Genomic DNA, 15,683 nt, shown 5'->3' with positions numbered 1-15,683 from the left:
TGGGAGTGGGACTCCCCAGGGCGCGCCATAGTAGAGGGCCGGCCCTCCCCCTCCTCCAATCCTTTATATACGGGGAAGGGGGCACCCCATGAACACACAAGTTGACCAATTGATGTTTTAGCCGTGTGCGGTGCCCCCTTCATCATAATCCACCTCGGTCATATTGTAGCGGTGCTTAGGCGAAGCCCTGCGTCGGTAGTATCATCATAACCGTCATCACGTCGTCGTGCTGACGGAACTCTCCCTCGAAGCTCTGCTGGATCAGAGTTTGTGGGATGTCACCAAGCTGAACGTGTGCTGAACTCGGAGGTGCCGTACGTTCGGTACTTGGATCGGTCGGATCATGAAGACATACGACTATATCAACCGCGTTCTCATAACGCTTCCGCTTACGGTCTACGAGTGTGCGTGGAGGACACTCTCCCCTCTCGTTGCTATGCATCACCATGATCTTGCATGTGTGTAGGAATTTTTTTGAAATTACTGTGTTACCCAACAAAGCCGTACTTTGACGTTCACTCGGCCAAACCGCCGGTTATCATAAGTATATGGACGACCTAAAAAGCAAGATCATCGAGGCCACATCATTCCAAAACATCACGAAAATCAATCATCTGACCTGCCGATCGGGGAGTCTCATAAAAATGTTTGAAACCCCGCATGGCCTTGTTGAAATCTCCAATCACTGCCCATGGCATGTCAACTTGGTGGCGTAGGTCCCGGAGAAGTGACCACATGCAGTGTCGGTCCTCCGTTCGGGGCTCGCCGTAGACGCACGTAAGCCTCCAAGGGGGCTCTCCCGCCTCACCACTCACATACGCATTGATATGCCTTTTGTTCATAGATTTTACATTGAGATTCAACGACTCATGCCAATAGGGAGCAATACCTCCACTAAGACCAACACTATCGACTGCTTCAAAGCCACTTAACCCTAGGCGAGATCTATATCTTTTCATTCTTTCCTTTGACTGCCTAGTTTCACAAAGGAAAACAATACTAGGAGAATAACTTTGCACCAAGCTCAAAAGATCACGAGCAGTTGAGCATTCCCTCCTCCTCGGCAGTTCCAACTCAGAAGATTAAGGTTGCTAGTCTGGTTCCCGGTAGCTCTGTTCGAGGCAATTGTGTTGCTTGCGTCACCGGACTCGCGGCCACATGGATTTTAGCTCCCCTATCGGCTGGCTTCGGGCAGGTAGCGTCCTCACCAGATGCCCCCTTTTCACCCCCACCAACGTTTAGTATCACTGATGCAGCCTTCGGCTTGTGCAACGGTGGCGGCCATATAGAACTTGGATTCCTGGAGGATCCGCCGCAGTCAAACTGAACACTGGCTAGACGGGGAGTGCCGCGTTCCCCTCGCAAATCTGCTCCTTCTCCATGACTATCACCATCTGATTGGGGTACCCTCCCCCGCCTGGTGGTGCAACATCCTCGATCAGCAGCGAATAACCAGATGAGGTGCTGGCCTTTCTAGATCAAACAACAGTGGGACTGCTACGGCCCTGGGAGCCCAGTGGTGGAGAGGCGGACGAGGCCGCAATGGTTCCATCATGCGGCCGAAGCATGCACACGGATATATCACCAACGACGACCAGGTTGAAGCCTGGCGGCGGCGGCTAGGGCGTCGCCCCCAAATCGCCTGGGCCCTCAAGCCCTACCGAAACGTTTTCCATTAGGTTGTGTTCCACGCATTAATTAAGTTCGGGTTATTAAGTCATGAAAATCAGTGTGTCATTGACCATCAATTGAGTTTAGCTAAACATTCAAAATAGTTAAATGATACTAAAAACATGAGTAATTTCATGAAATCCATGCCTAGTTATGGTCAGGCTATTAAGCAATAATACTACATGTACAGGATGATTCATACAAAGCTTTACAGGGAGACAACGTGGCCTCATCTAATTGGCACCCCCCTGATTTTCACTATTGGGCCCGCCCTCCTAACTAAATCTCTGCCAATCACAACCCCTCAGCCCCGTAAAACCCCTGCAAACTCTCCGTACGTCTAGCATTGCTCGGCTATTAAGTCATGAAATCAGTGTGTCATTGAGCATCGATTGAGTGAAGCTATACATTGAAAATGATTAAATTATCGTAAATACATGAGTTATCTCATGAAATCCATGTCTAGTTATGGTCGGCCTATTATGTCATGAAATCAGTATCTCATTGAGCATCAAATGAGTGGAGTTGAACATTAAAAAGGGTTAAATGATACAGTAGTAAATATATGAGTAATTTGAGGTTAGCGTTTGATTTTAATTATATTGTGATCCTAAAGTCCACTAATGATCATAGGGGAAAAAGGGCAATCCAGTAAAAGGTAGTGCTCTTGTTGGTTGTTTTGAAAAAAATAACCACAACTTTACCAAAGTATCAAGCTCTATCGTAGAGCCACATTAGAAGAGGATTTTTGAAAGGAAAAAGGGCAAAAGATTTTTTAAGTTTCAAAGATAAGCCAGGAGAGTCATAAAGCAAGAAAAAACTAGAACGGGATTACAAACAAAAGCCAACCCTCGACCAAAAGGAACACCCTTATTATCTCGGACAAAGGCCCAAGCAAATGTGTTCTCCTAAAATTTGGCAAATAGGATGAGTAGTAGTGCAACGCTTGGTTATTACCATACCGCACGGTTTTCAAATCACTTGTGCGCCAAAGGTTTAATTAGAATAAATGAAATTTATTTTAGGAAAAGGAGAGCATTTATCTAATGACAATCGCCTGGCCAAGTTCATTGCAAAGGAGGTTGTGAAGGTGTTCAAGTACCCCATCTTCAGAAGTCGTGTCTCCTCGGGATCTGGTAAACGCAATCATCTCATGTACCAGATTAATGCTTTCTCTTCTAAGAAAATATATAATAGCTAGCTATAAGCCCGCTTACAATGCATTTTTGCTTGCATGAGAGAGAGAGAGAGAGTGAGTGAGTGAGTGAGAGAGAAAGAGGGAGAGAGCGAGCGAGTATTCTCTCATGCAAGAGCTGACCTCTACACATGCTCGTAGGCAAAAAGAGTAAACGAGAGGAAATAGAAAGGGATAAAATGGAGAAAAGGACTAATCACGTGCTGTATTTGAAGTTAACCTGAACTATCATTATGAGTTTCACCCAGGCCAGCAATGGCCATTTACCAAGTTAGGCCAAAAGGCTAATCTTGGAAGAGTATGTATTCTCATCAACATTTCATTCATGTGTCACATATTCATTACACTTGCCGGTGTTCATTGTTTTCTTTGTATATCCATGTTCAATTTTATTTGTTTCTTTTGTATGTTCGAAAAACTTTGAAAATTCAAAATTATTTCTCACTTTTTTCTTTACTTTTTCTTTAGCTAGTTTGTAGTACTAAAACAAAATCCAAAAGGATATCCCGTTTCTTGTTTCGTTGTTCGTTCGGAGTTCTTTGGTGTAAATGATTTTTTTGCTTTTCGTTTTTCTTTGCTTTCTTTAGAAAAAATAAAAGCTTTAAAAATATTCCAGTGTGTTTCTCTGAATTTTTTTTCTTGAGTTGTCGTAAGGAGAAGACTTCGTAAAAATTCCTAAGTGGCTCTTATGTGCTTTATTATTGATCTAATGAAAGATCAAATATTTCCTTGTCTTCTCATTTGTAGAAAGTGTTTGCAGATTTTAGCTTAGTCCACGACACTTGCATTATTATAATTTTCACTTCATTCAGTCGTGTAAGTGAAAAGCGATAATGACGATGATTTGATAAAGTGATCGTGATGCAGAAAAACTGGTATGAACTCTATTTGTTTTTGTTTTTCTAAATATATTTAACTCAATAGTCCCGATTCAGCTTATTATGAGTAAACATGTGTGTGATGACAATTAGATATTATAGTTGCGCATGACATGCTTAATTAGCTAGGAGTGAATAATATGTTATATTTGTGTCAACATGCATTAAAATGATTATGATGTACTCCCTTCGTTCCTAAATATAAGTCTTTTATAGATTCCAATAAAAGACTACATATGGAGCAAAATGAGTGAATCTACACTCTAAACTATGTCTATATACATCCATATGTAGTCCATAGCGAAATCTTTACGAAGACTTATATCTAGGAATGGAGGGAGTAGCATGCTAGGATGGTATCCTCCTCTGAAGAATTCAAGTGGCTTGACTTGATACATGTTCACATATATAATTGATTCAAACCCAATATTGCCTCTATAATATTTATGTTCAGAGTGTTTACATCCTTCACATGCTCATGTTTAATGTTAATTATTCAAAATGCATGATTATGACCGTTGCCGCTCTCTAGTTGCTTGCTTCTCAGTCTCTAAATGCATGATTAATGTTAATTAATCAAATGCTAAGTGGGTTGAACTCACGGCGAGAGTTTATTCACTCGTCAACTTCGAGGGAGGCTGGTAACATGGATGCCTAGTCCTGCATAACTTTATAAAAATAAAAATAAAGCTTCCCTGGACAGTTGATTGTTGGAGGGCACCCGTGGATTCGGCTAGGCATGACTTGTATTTGTATGGTGGTGGGGGAGTAAAACCTTTTTTGTTTTGGGAACCGTCATTAAAGTCTTTAGCATGAAAGTGAAGGAAATATGCCCTAGAGGCAATAATAAAGTTATTATTTATTTCCTTATTTCCTTATTTCATGATAAATGTTTATTATTCATGCTAGAATTGTATTAACCGAAAACATAATACATGTGTGAATACATAGACAAACAGAGTATCACTACTATGCCTCTACTTGACTAGCTCATTGATCAAAGATGGTTAAGTTTCCTAACCATAGGCATGAGTTGTCATTTGATTAACGGGATCACATCATTAGGAGAATGATGTGATTGACTTGACCCATTCCGTTAGCTTAGCATTTGATCATTTAGTATGTTGCTATTGCTTTCTTCATGATTTATACATGTTCCTATGACTATGAGATTATGCAACCCACGTTTACCGGAGGAACACTTTGCGTGCTACCAAACGTCACAACGTAACTGGGTGATTATAAAGGTGCTCTACAGGTGTCTCCGAAGGTACTTGTTGGGTTGGCGTATTTCGAGATTAGGATTTGTCACTCCAATTGTCGGAGAGGTATCTCTGGGCCCACTCGGTAATGCACATCCTTATAAGCCTTGCAAGCATTGTAACTAATGAGTTAGTTGCGGGATGATGTATTACAGAACGAGTAAAGAGACTTGCCGGTAATGAGATTAAAGTAGGTATTAAGATACCGACGATCGAATGTCGGGCAAGTAACATACCGATGACAAAGGGAACAACATATGTTGTTATGCGGTTCGACCAATAAAGATCTTCGTAGAATATGTAGGAGCCAATATGGGCATCCAGGTTCCGCTATTGGTTATTGACCAGAGAAGTGTCTCGGTCATGTCTACATAGTTCTCGAACCCGTAGGGTCCGCACGGTTAACGCTCGTTGACGATATATATAGTATTTATGAATTATGTATGTTGGTAACCGAATGTTGTTCGGAGTCCCGGATGAGATCACGGACATGACGAGGAGCTCCGGAATGGTCCGGAGGTAAAGATTCATATATTGGATGATATGGTTAGGCCAAGGGGTCAGGCCCACGGGGCTATAAGTCGGTGCAAAAGGAGTTTTGCGGAGGCCAGGGGGCCAAACGCCGGAGACCCTGGCGTCTGGGCCAGACGCCAAGGATTGTGGCGTTTGGTCCTGGAGTCCGAGTGGGACTCTTGCCTTTCAGGCAAAACCGACTTTGAGGAGGGTTTTGCTCCAAGTTTCGACCCTAGGGCTCAACATATAAATAGAGGGGCAGGGCTAGCACCCAAGACACATCAAGGAACACCAAGCCGTGTGTCGGCAACCCCGTTCCCTTTAGTTTATCCTTCATCATAGTTTTCGTAGTGCTTAGGCGAAGCCCTGCGGAGATTGTTCTTCACCAACACCGTCACCACGCCGTCGTGCTTCCAAAACTCATCTACTACTTCGCCCCTCTTGCTGGATCGAGAAGGCGAGGACGTCATCGAGCTGAACGTGTGCTGAACGTGGAGGTGCCGTACGTTCGGTACTTGATCGGGACGGATCGTGAAGGTGTACGACTATATCAACTGCGTCGTTAACGCTTCCGCTTACGGTCTACGAGGGTATGTAGACAACACTCTCCCCTCTCGTTCCTATGCATCACCATGATCCTGCGTGTGCGTAGGATTTTTTTTGAAATTACTATGTTTCCCAACAATGGCATCCGAGCCAGGTTTTATGCGTTGATGTTATATGCACGAGTAGAACACAAGTGAGTTGTGGGCGATACAAGTCATACTGCTTACCAGCATGTCATACTTTGGTTCCGCGGTATTGTTGGATGAAGCAGCCCGGACCGACATTACGCATACGCTTATGCGAGACTGGTTCTACCGACGTGCTTTGCACACATGTGGCTGGCGGGTGTCAGTTTCTCCAACTTTAGTTGAACCGAGTGTGGTACGCCTGGTCCTTGAGAAGGTTAAAACATCACTAACTTGACGAACTATCATTGTGGTTTTGATGCGTAGGTAAGAACGGTTCTTACTCAGCCTGTAGCAGCCACGTAAAACTTGCAACAACAAAGTAGAGGACGTCTAACTTGTTTTTTCAGGGCATGTTGTGATGTGATATGGTCAAGGCATGATGCTAAATTTTATTGTATAAGATGATCATGTTTTGTAACCGAGTTATCGGCAACTGGCAGCAGCCATATGGTTGTCGCTTTATTGTATGCAATGCAAACGCCCTGTAATGCTTTACTTTATCAGTAAGCGGTAGCGATAGTCGTAGAAGCATAAGTTGGCGAGACGACAACGATGCTACGATGGAGATCAAGGTGTCGCGCTGGTGACGATGGTGATCATGACAGTGCTTTGGAGATGGAGATCACAAGCACAAGAAGATGATGGCCATATCATATCACTTATATTGATTGTATGTGATGTTTATCTTTTATGCATCTTATCTTGCTTTGATTGATGGTAGCATTTTAAGATGATCTCTCACTAAATTATCAAGGTATAAGCGTTCTCCCTGAGTATGCACTGTTGCGAAAGTTCTTCGTGCTGAGACACCACGTGATGATCGGGTCTAATAGGCTCTACGTTCAAATACAACGGGTGCAAAACAGTTGCACACGCAGAATACTCAGGTTAAACTTGACAAGCCTAGCATATAACATATATGGCCTCGGAACACGGAGACCGAAAGGTCGAGCGTGGATCATATAGTAGATATGATCAACATAGTGATGTTCACCATTGAAACTACTCCATCTCACGTGATGATCGAACATGGTTTAGTTGATATGGATCACGTGATCACTTAGAGGATTAGAGGGATGTCTATCTAAGTGGGAGTTCTTTAGTAATTTGATTAACTAAACTTTAATTTATCATAAACTTACTCCTGGTAGTATTAGCATATCTATGTTGTAGATCAATAGCTCGCGATGTTGCTCCCCGTTTATTATTTATATGTTCCTAGAGAAAACTAAGTTGAAAGATGTTAGTAGCAATAATGCGGATTGGATCCGTGATCTGAGGTTTATCCTCATTGCTGCATAGAAGAATTATGTCCTTGATGCACCGCTAGGTGACAGACCTATTGCAGGAGCAGATGCAAACGTTATGAACGTTTTGACAAAAGCTCGGTATGATGACTACTTGATAGTTAAGTGCACCATGCTTTACGGCTTAGCACCGGGACTTCAAAAATGTTTTGAACGCCACAGAGCATATAAGATGTTCCAAGAGTTGAAATTGGTATTTCATACTCATGCCCGTGTCGAGAGGTATGAGACCTCTGACAGTACTTTGCCTACAAGATGGAGGAGAATAGCTCAACCAGTGAGCATGTGTTCAGATTGTATGGTTACTACAATTGCTTGAATCAAGTGGGAGTGAATCTTCCAGATAAGATAGTAATTGACAGAATTCTCTAGTCACTATCACCAAGTTACTAGAACTTCGTGATGAACTATAATATGCAAGGGATGATGAAAGTAATTCCCGAGCTCTTCGCGATGCTGAAATCGACGAAGGTAGAAATCAAGAAAGAGCACCAAGTGTTGATGTTTAACAAGACCACTAGTTTCAAGTAAAGGGACAAAGGGAAGAAAGAGGAACTTCAAGAAGAACGGCAAGCAAGTTGCTGCTCAAGAAGAAGCCCAAGTCTGGACCTAAGCCTGAAACTAAGTGCTTCTACTACAAAGGGACTGGTCACTGGAAGCGGAACTACCCCAAGTTTTTGGCGGATAAGAAGGATGGCAAAGTGAACAAATGCTATATTTGATATACATGTCATTGATGTGTACTTTACTAGTGTTTATAGCAACCCCTCGGTATTTGATACCGGTTTAGTTGCTAAGAGTAGTAACTCGAAGCGGGAGTTGCAGAATGAACAGAGACTAGTTAAGGGTGAAGTGACGATGTGTGTTGGAAGTGGTTCCAAGATTGATATGATCATCATCGCACACTCCCTATACTTTCGGGATTAGTGTTAAACCTAAATAAATGTTATTTGGTGTTTGCATTAAGCATGAATATGATTTGATCATGTTTATTGCAATACGGTTATTCATTTAAGTTAGAGAATAATTGTTGTTCTGTTTACATGAATAAAACCTTCTATGGTCATACACCTAATGAAAATGGTTCGTTGGATCTCGATCGTAGTAATACACATATTCATAATATTGAAGCCAAAAGATTCAAAGTTAATAGTGATAGTGCAACTTTTTTGTGGCACTGCCGTTTAGGTCATATTGGTGTAAAGCGCATGAAGAAACTCCATGTTGATGGGATTTTGGAATCACTTGATGATGAGTCATTTTGATGCTTGCGAACCATGCCTCATGGGCAAGATGACTAAGACTCCGTTCTCCGGAACAATGGAGCGAGCCACTGACTTATTGGAAATAATACATACCGATGTATGCGGTCCAATGAGTGTTGAGACTCACTGCGGGTATCATTGTTTTCTGACCCTCACAGATGATTTGAGCAGATATGTGTATATCTACTTGATGAAACATAAGTCTGAAACATTTGAAAAGTTCAAAGAATTTCAGAGTGAAGTGGAAAATCATCGTGACAAGAAAATAAAGTTTCTACGATCTGATCACGGAGACGAATATTTGAGTTACGAGTTTGGCCTTCAGTTAAAAACAATGTGAAATAGTTTCACTACTCACGCCACCTGGAACACCACACTGTAATGGTGTGTCCGAACATCGTAACCGTACTTTATTGGATATGGTGCGATCTATGATGTCTCTTACCGATTTACCACTATCATTTTGGGGTTATGCATTAGAGATAGCTACATTCACGTTAAATAGGGCACCATCGAAATCCGTTGAGATGACACCGTATGAACTATGGTTTGGCAAGAAACCTAAGCTGTCGTTTCTTAAAGTTTGAGGTTGCAATGCTTATGTGAAAAAGTTTCAACCTGATAAGCTCAAACCCAAATCGGAGAACTGTGTCTTCATAGGATACCCAAAAGAAAATGTTGGGTACACCTTCTATCACAGATCCGAAGGCAAGTTATTCATTGCTGAGAATGGATCCTTTCTAGAGAAGGAGTTTCTCTCGAAAGAAGTGAGTGGGAGGAAAGTAGAACTTGATGAGGTAAATGTACCTGCTCCCTTATTGGAAAGTAGTTCATCACAGAAATCTATTCCTGTGACTACTACACCAATTAGTGAGGAAGCTAATGATGATGATCATGTAACTTCAGATCAAGTTACTACCGAACCTCGTAGGTAAACCAGAGTGAGATCCGCACCAGAGTGGTACGGTAATCCTGTTCTGGAGGTCATGTTACTTGACCATGACGAACCTACGAACTATGAGGAAGCGATGATGAGCCCAGATTCCACGAAATGGCTTGAGGCCATGAAATCTGAGATGAGATCCATGTATGAGAAAAAAGTAGGGACCTTGATTGACTTGCCCAATGATCGGTGAGCCATTGATATTAAATGGATCTTCAAGAGGAAGACTGAAGCTGATAGTAGTGTTACTATCTTCAAAGCTAGAATTGCCGCAAAAAGGTTTTCGACAAGTTCAAGGTGTTGACTACGATGAGAGTTTCTCACTCATATCTATGCTTAAGTCTGTCCGAATCATGTTAGCAATTGCCGCATTTTATGAAATCTGGCAGATGGATAAACTAAACTGCATTCCTTAATGATTTATTAAAGAAGAGTTGTATATGATGCGACCAGAAGGTTTTGTCAATCCTAAAGGTGCTAACAAAAATGCAAGCTCCAGCGATCCATCTACGGACTGGTGCAAGCATCTCGGAGTTGGAATATATGCTTTGATAAGTTGATCAAAGCATATAGTTTTATACAGACTTGCGGTGAAGCCTGTATTTACATGAAAGTGAGTGGGAGCACTACGGCATTTCTAATAAGTATATGTGAATGATATATTGTTGATCGGAGATAATGTAGAATTATTCTGCAAAGCATAAAGGAATGTTTGAAAGGAGTTTTTCAAAGAAAGACCTCGGTGAAGCTGCTTACATATTGCGCATCAAGATCTATAGAGATAGATCAAGACGCTTGATAAGTTTTTTCAATGATTACATACCTTGACAAGATTTTGAAGTATTTCAAAATGGAACAGTCAAAGAAGGAGTTCTTGCATGTGTTACAAGGTGTGAAATTGAGTAAGACTCAAAGCCCGACCACGGCAGAAGATAGAAAGAGAATGAAAGTCATTCCCTATGCCTCAGCCATAGGTTCTATAAAGTATGCCATGCTGTGTACCAGATCTATTGTATACCTTACACTGTTTTTGGCAAGGGAGTACAATAGTGATCTAGGAGTAGATCACTGGACAGCGGTCAAAATTATCCTTAGTGTAATAAGGATTTGTTTCTCGATTATGGAGGTGACAAAAGTTCATCGTAAAAAGTTACGTCGATTCAAGCTTTGACACCGATCTGGATGACTCTATGCCTCGACCTAGATACATATTGAAAGTGGGAGCAATTAGCTAGAGTAGCTCCGTGCAGAGCATTGTTGACATAGAAATTTGCAAAATACATACGGATCTGGATGTTGCAGACCCATTGACTAAACTTCTCTCACAAGCAAAATATGATCACACCTTAGTACTCTTTGGGTGTTAATCACATAGCGATGTGAACTAGATTATTGACTCTAGTAAACCCTTTGGGTGTTGGTCACATGACGATGCGAACTATGGGTGTTAATCACATGGTGATGTGAAATATTGATGTTAAATCACATGGCGATGTGATCTAGATTATTGACTCTAGTGCAAGTGGGAGACTGAAGGAAATATGCCCTAGAGGCAATAATAAAGTTATTATTTATTTCCTTATTTCATGATAAATGTTTATTATTCATGCTAGAATTGTATTACCGGAAACATAATATATGTGCGAATACATAGACAAACAGAGTATCACTAGTATGCTTCTACTTGACTAGCTCGTTGATCAAAGATGGTTAGGTTTCCTAACCATAGACATGAGTTGTCATTTGATTAATGGGATCACATCATTAGGAGAATGATGTGATTGACTTGACCCATTCCGTTAGCTTAGCATTTGATCGTTTAGTATATTGCTATTGCTTTCTTCATGACTTATACGTGTTCCTATGACTATGAGATTATGCAACTCCCGTTTACCGGAGGAACACTTTGTGTGCTACCAAACGTCACAACGTAACTGGGTGGTTATAAAGGTGCTCTACAGGTGTCTCTTAAGGTACTTGTTGGGTTGGCGTATTTCGAGATTAGGATTTGTCACTCCGATTGTCGGAGAGGTACCTCTAGGACCACTCGGTAATGCACATCACTATAAGCCTTGCAAGCATTGTAACTAATGAGTTACTTGCGGGATGATGTATTACAGAACGAGTAAAGAGACTTGCCGGTAACAAGATTAAACTAGGTATTAAGATACCGACGATCGAATCTCGGGCAAGTAACATACTGATGACAAAGGGAACAACGTATGTTGTTATGCAGTTCAACCGATAAAGATCTTCATAGAATATGTAGGAGCCAATATGGGCATCCAGGTTCCGCTATTGGTTATTGACCAGAGAAGTGTCTCGGTCATGTCTACATAGTTCTCGAACCCGTAGGGTCCGCACGCTTAACGTTCGTTGACGATATAGTATTTATGAGTTATGTATGTTGGTAACCGAATGTTGTTCGGAGTCCCGAATGTGATCACGGACATGACGAGGAGCTCCAGAATGGTCCGGAGGTAAAGATTCATATATTGGATGATATGGTTAGGCCAAGGGGTCAGGCCCACGGGGCTATAAGTCGGTGCAAAAGGAGTTTTGCGGAGGCCAGGGGGCCAAACGCCGGAGACCCTGGCGTGTGGCCCTGGGCCAGACGCCAAGGATTGTGGCGTTTGGTCCTGGAGTCCGAGTGGGACTCTTGCCTTTTGGGCAAAACGGACTTTGAGGAGGCTTTTGCTCCAAGTTTCGACCCCTGGGCTCAACATATAAATAGAGGGGCAGGGCTAGCACCCAAGACACATCAAGAAACACCAAGCCATGTGCGGCAACCCCGTCCCCTCTAGTTTATCCTCCGTCATAGTTTTCGTAGTGCTTAGGCGAAGCCCTGTGGAGATTGTTCTTCACCAACACTGTCACCACGCCGTCGTGCTGCCAGAACTCATCTACTACTTCGCCCCCTCTTGCTGGATCGAGAAGGCGAGGACGTCATCGAGCTGAACGTGTGCTGAACGCGGAGGTGCCGTACGTTCGGTACTTGATCAGGACGGATCATGAAGGTGTACGACTACATCAACCGCGTTGATAAACGCTTCCGCTTACGGTCTATGAGGGTACGTAGACTAGACAACACTCTCCCCTCTCGTTGGTATGCATCACCATGATCCTGCGTGTGCATAGGATTTTTTTTGAAATTACTACGTTTCCCAACAGAAAGATATTGGGAACCTTTATTGTAACGTTGACAGGTAAAGTGCACCTCTCAAAATACAATTATCTCTGTTTTAAAATGAGCTCAGGCATCGCTCCAAATCTATGCTTTCCTCTACGAAGGTCTTATCCATTAATTTTATTGTTGAGCCATCACCTTCTTATTCAAGCACCATTCCTGGGAGGTCTATTGTCATTCTTAGTTTTACATGAATTTTGTCTAATTAATGTTGGGAATGATCATGAATGGATGTCTTCTACCCTGAATTATAATGTTTAGTCGTTGCTTGAGGTCCTCCATAGTTATGTTTTGCGGTCTAAAAAAGGGCTAACGAGATACCATTCTGTCATATTGTATCATGGTTGTTTTGACAAATTGTTAGGCATTCGAGATATAGTATTATTGCTCTCTAGTTAATTATGTCATTGACATGAATAAATATGAGTTATAAATGTTATCACATATGTGGTTAGTTTTATAATCTTTGCTGAAAACTTGATTACTAGTTAAGCTTATACATGACAACAGAAACAAAATAGTTTGTAAAGGTTTTTCTTTGTCACTTTCAGTTTGTCAATTGAATTGCTTGAGGAAAAGCAATGAGTTAAGATTGGGGGGTCTTGATACGTCTCCAACATATCGACTTTTATTTTGGATTCTAATTTGCATGATTTGAATGAAACTGGCCCGGACTGACATTGCTTTCAGCACAACTACCTTGGCGTTGTTTTTTGTGCATAAATAAAAAGTTCTTGGAATAGGATAAAATTTTACGGAGAATATTTTTAGAATATATAAAAAATATCAGTGCAAAGATCTACCGGAGGGGCCACCAAAGAGCCACAAGCTCAGGGGACGCGCCATCTGAGCTTGTGAGGCCATCGAACCTCCGTTTGTCATATCTCCAAGTCCATTAGTACCGTCTTCCCGAGAAACAATTAGAGAGAAAGTTTAATCACGTCTTACGACATGGAGCCGCCGCCACCTCTTGTTCTTCATAGGGAGGGCTAATCTGGAGTCCGTTCGAGGCCCCGGAGAGGGGCATTTGTCGCCATCATCATCAACCCTTCTTCATCAATAATTTCATGATGCTCACCATCGGGTGTGAGTAATTTCATCATAGACATACTAGAGGTAGATAGAGATGGATGATATTTGTCATGTAATCTAGTCAATTTGTTAGGGCTTGATCTATAGTATCCACTATGTTCTGAGATTGATGTTGCTATGACTTTGCTATACTTAATACTTGTCACTAGGGCTTTTGTGCCATGATTTCACATACGAACCTATTAATTTTTCATGAATATATTTGAGTTCTTGATCCTAGCTATATACAAGTTATATGCAGTTGTTATTGTTTTGAACCATAGATCCAGGGGTGACAATAAACGGGATATTCTCCGAGGATGACTGTAATTTAAGGACTTCATGTATTCACTATGTGTTAATGCTTCGTTCTGGTTCTATATTAATAGGAGCACCTTAATTATCCTTAGTTTCCATTAGGACCTCGCTGACACGAGAGGGTGGAATAAAAGATGTCATGCAAGTTCTTACCAAAAGCACGTATGACTATATATAAAATACATACATACATATAATTGATGAATTAAAACTATTGTGTATCGCTCTAGATTGTGACTGTTACATGATGAATGTCATCCAAATATCCATCGGTACTCCATGCCTACGCTTTTCATTATATTGTCTTTGCTTGAATCACTATTACTATTGTTGTTCCAATTGCTATAAAACTGCTACTACTATTACTGTTACTATTGATACTACTATTTTCAACTGCTATCAAATTATTGTCCTACTTATAATAAATTATTGCAAAGAAGTGACTTCTCAAGTGTGGTTGAATTGAAAACTCAACTGCTAAGGGTTATAAATATTGTTTAGCTACCCTTGTGTCGAATCAATAAATTTGAGACCCCCGAAAACTGTTGCGATCTTGAATACTTGTGGGTCATCAGGGGACAACACCAATCCTTATTAACTCCTGCTTGTCTAGCTTGGCCACGTTCATCCTGCACTCTTATAACCTCTATGATTCCATGCCTTCTTCGACATGGGCCGAAGCACTTTCTATTAGAACAATGTCAATAACAAGAAGAAATATTCGATGGTTAAGTGAAAAATTATGTGCCGTCCCAAGAGGGGGGTTGGGCATTAATGTGCCATTATGAACAAATGTCCAATTATGAAATGATGGGGGTGCATCCATCCTGACTCATCAGACTCCCTATGGCTTAAAATTCTCAAAGCTAAATATTTCCACTACACGTCCACCACTAATTAATGCCTTCCCATGGGGCAGGTTGCAATTTCAAAAATCCATAATTAAAGTATGTGATGAATTTCGGAGCTTCATCAAATTCTTGGTTAGTTCGGGCACCTCGATGGACTTCAGCCTCGAGTGCTAGGGGAGGCCCTCCTCTGTCATGCTTCTCGTATTTTGTTTTGTTACTGTTCCAACAAGGCGGTCTCCATTTCGGAGCTTGCGGCGAATAACTGGGACCTTGGCCTACGTCGGGCTTTGTCCACTGCAGGGTTGGTGAATTGGAAGGATCTTACTACCCTTTTCTCTATGCTCACGGAGACCGGGATCAGATCTTGTGGCCTCACTCTCCTTCTAGACATTTTTTGTTAAATCCCTACTTGAAGCTTATCTAGGAGCGCCATTCTAATCGGTTTAGGGACTTGTGGCGGCCGAGAATTCCCCTTAAAATTAAGACTT

Source organism: Triticum urartu, chromosome 2A, assembly GCF_056163025.1.
Source record: "Triticum urartu cultivar PI428250 chromosome 2A, HENAU_Tu73, whole genome shotgun sequence".
Taxonomy (NCBI): Eukaryota; Viridiplantae; Streptophyta; class Magnoliopsida; order Poales; family Poaceae; genus Triticum; species Triticum urartu.
This window is presented reverse-complemented; position numbering follows the sequence as displayed.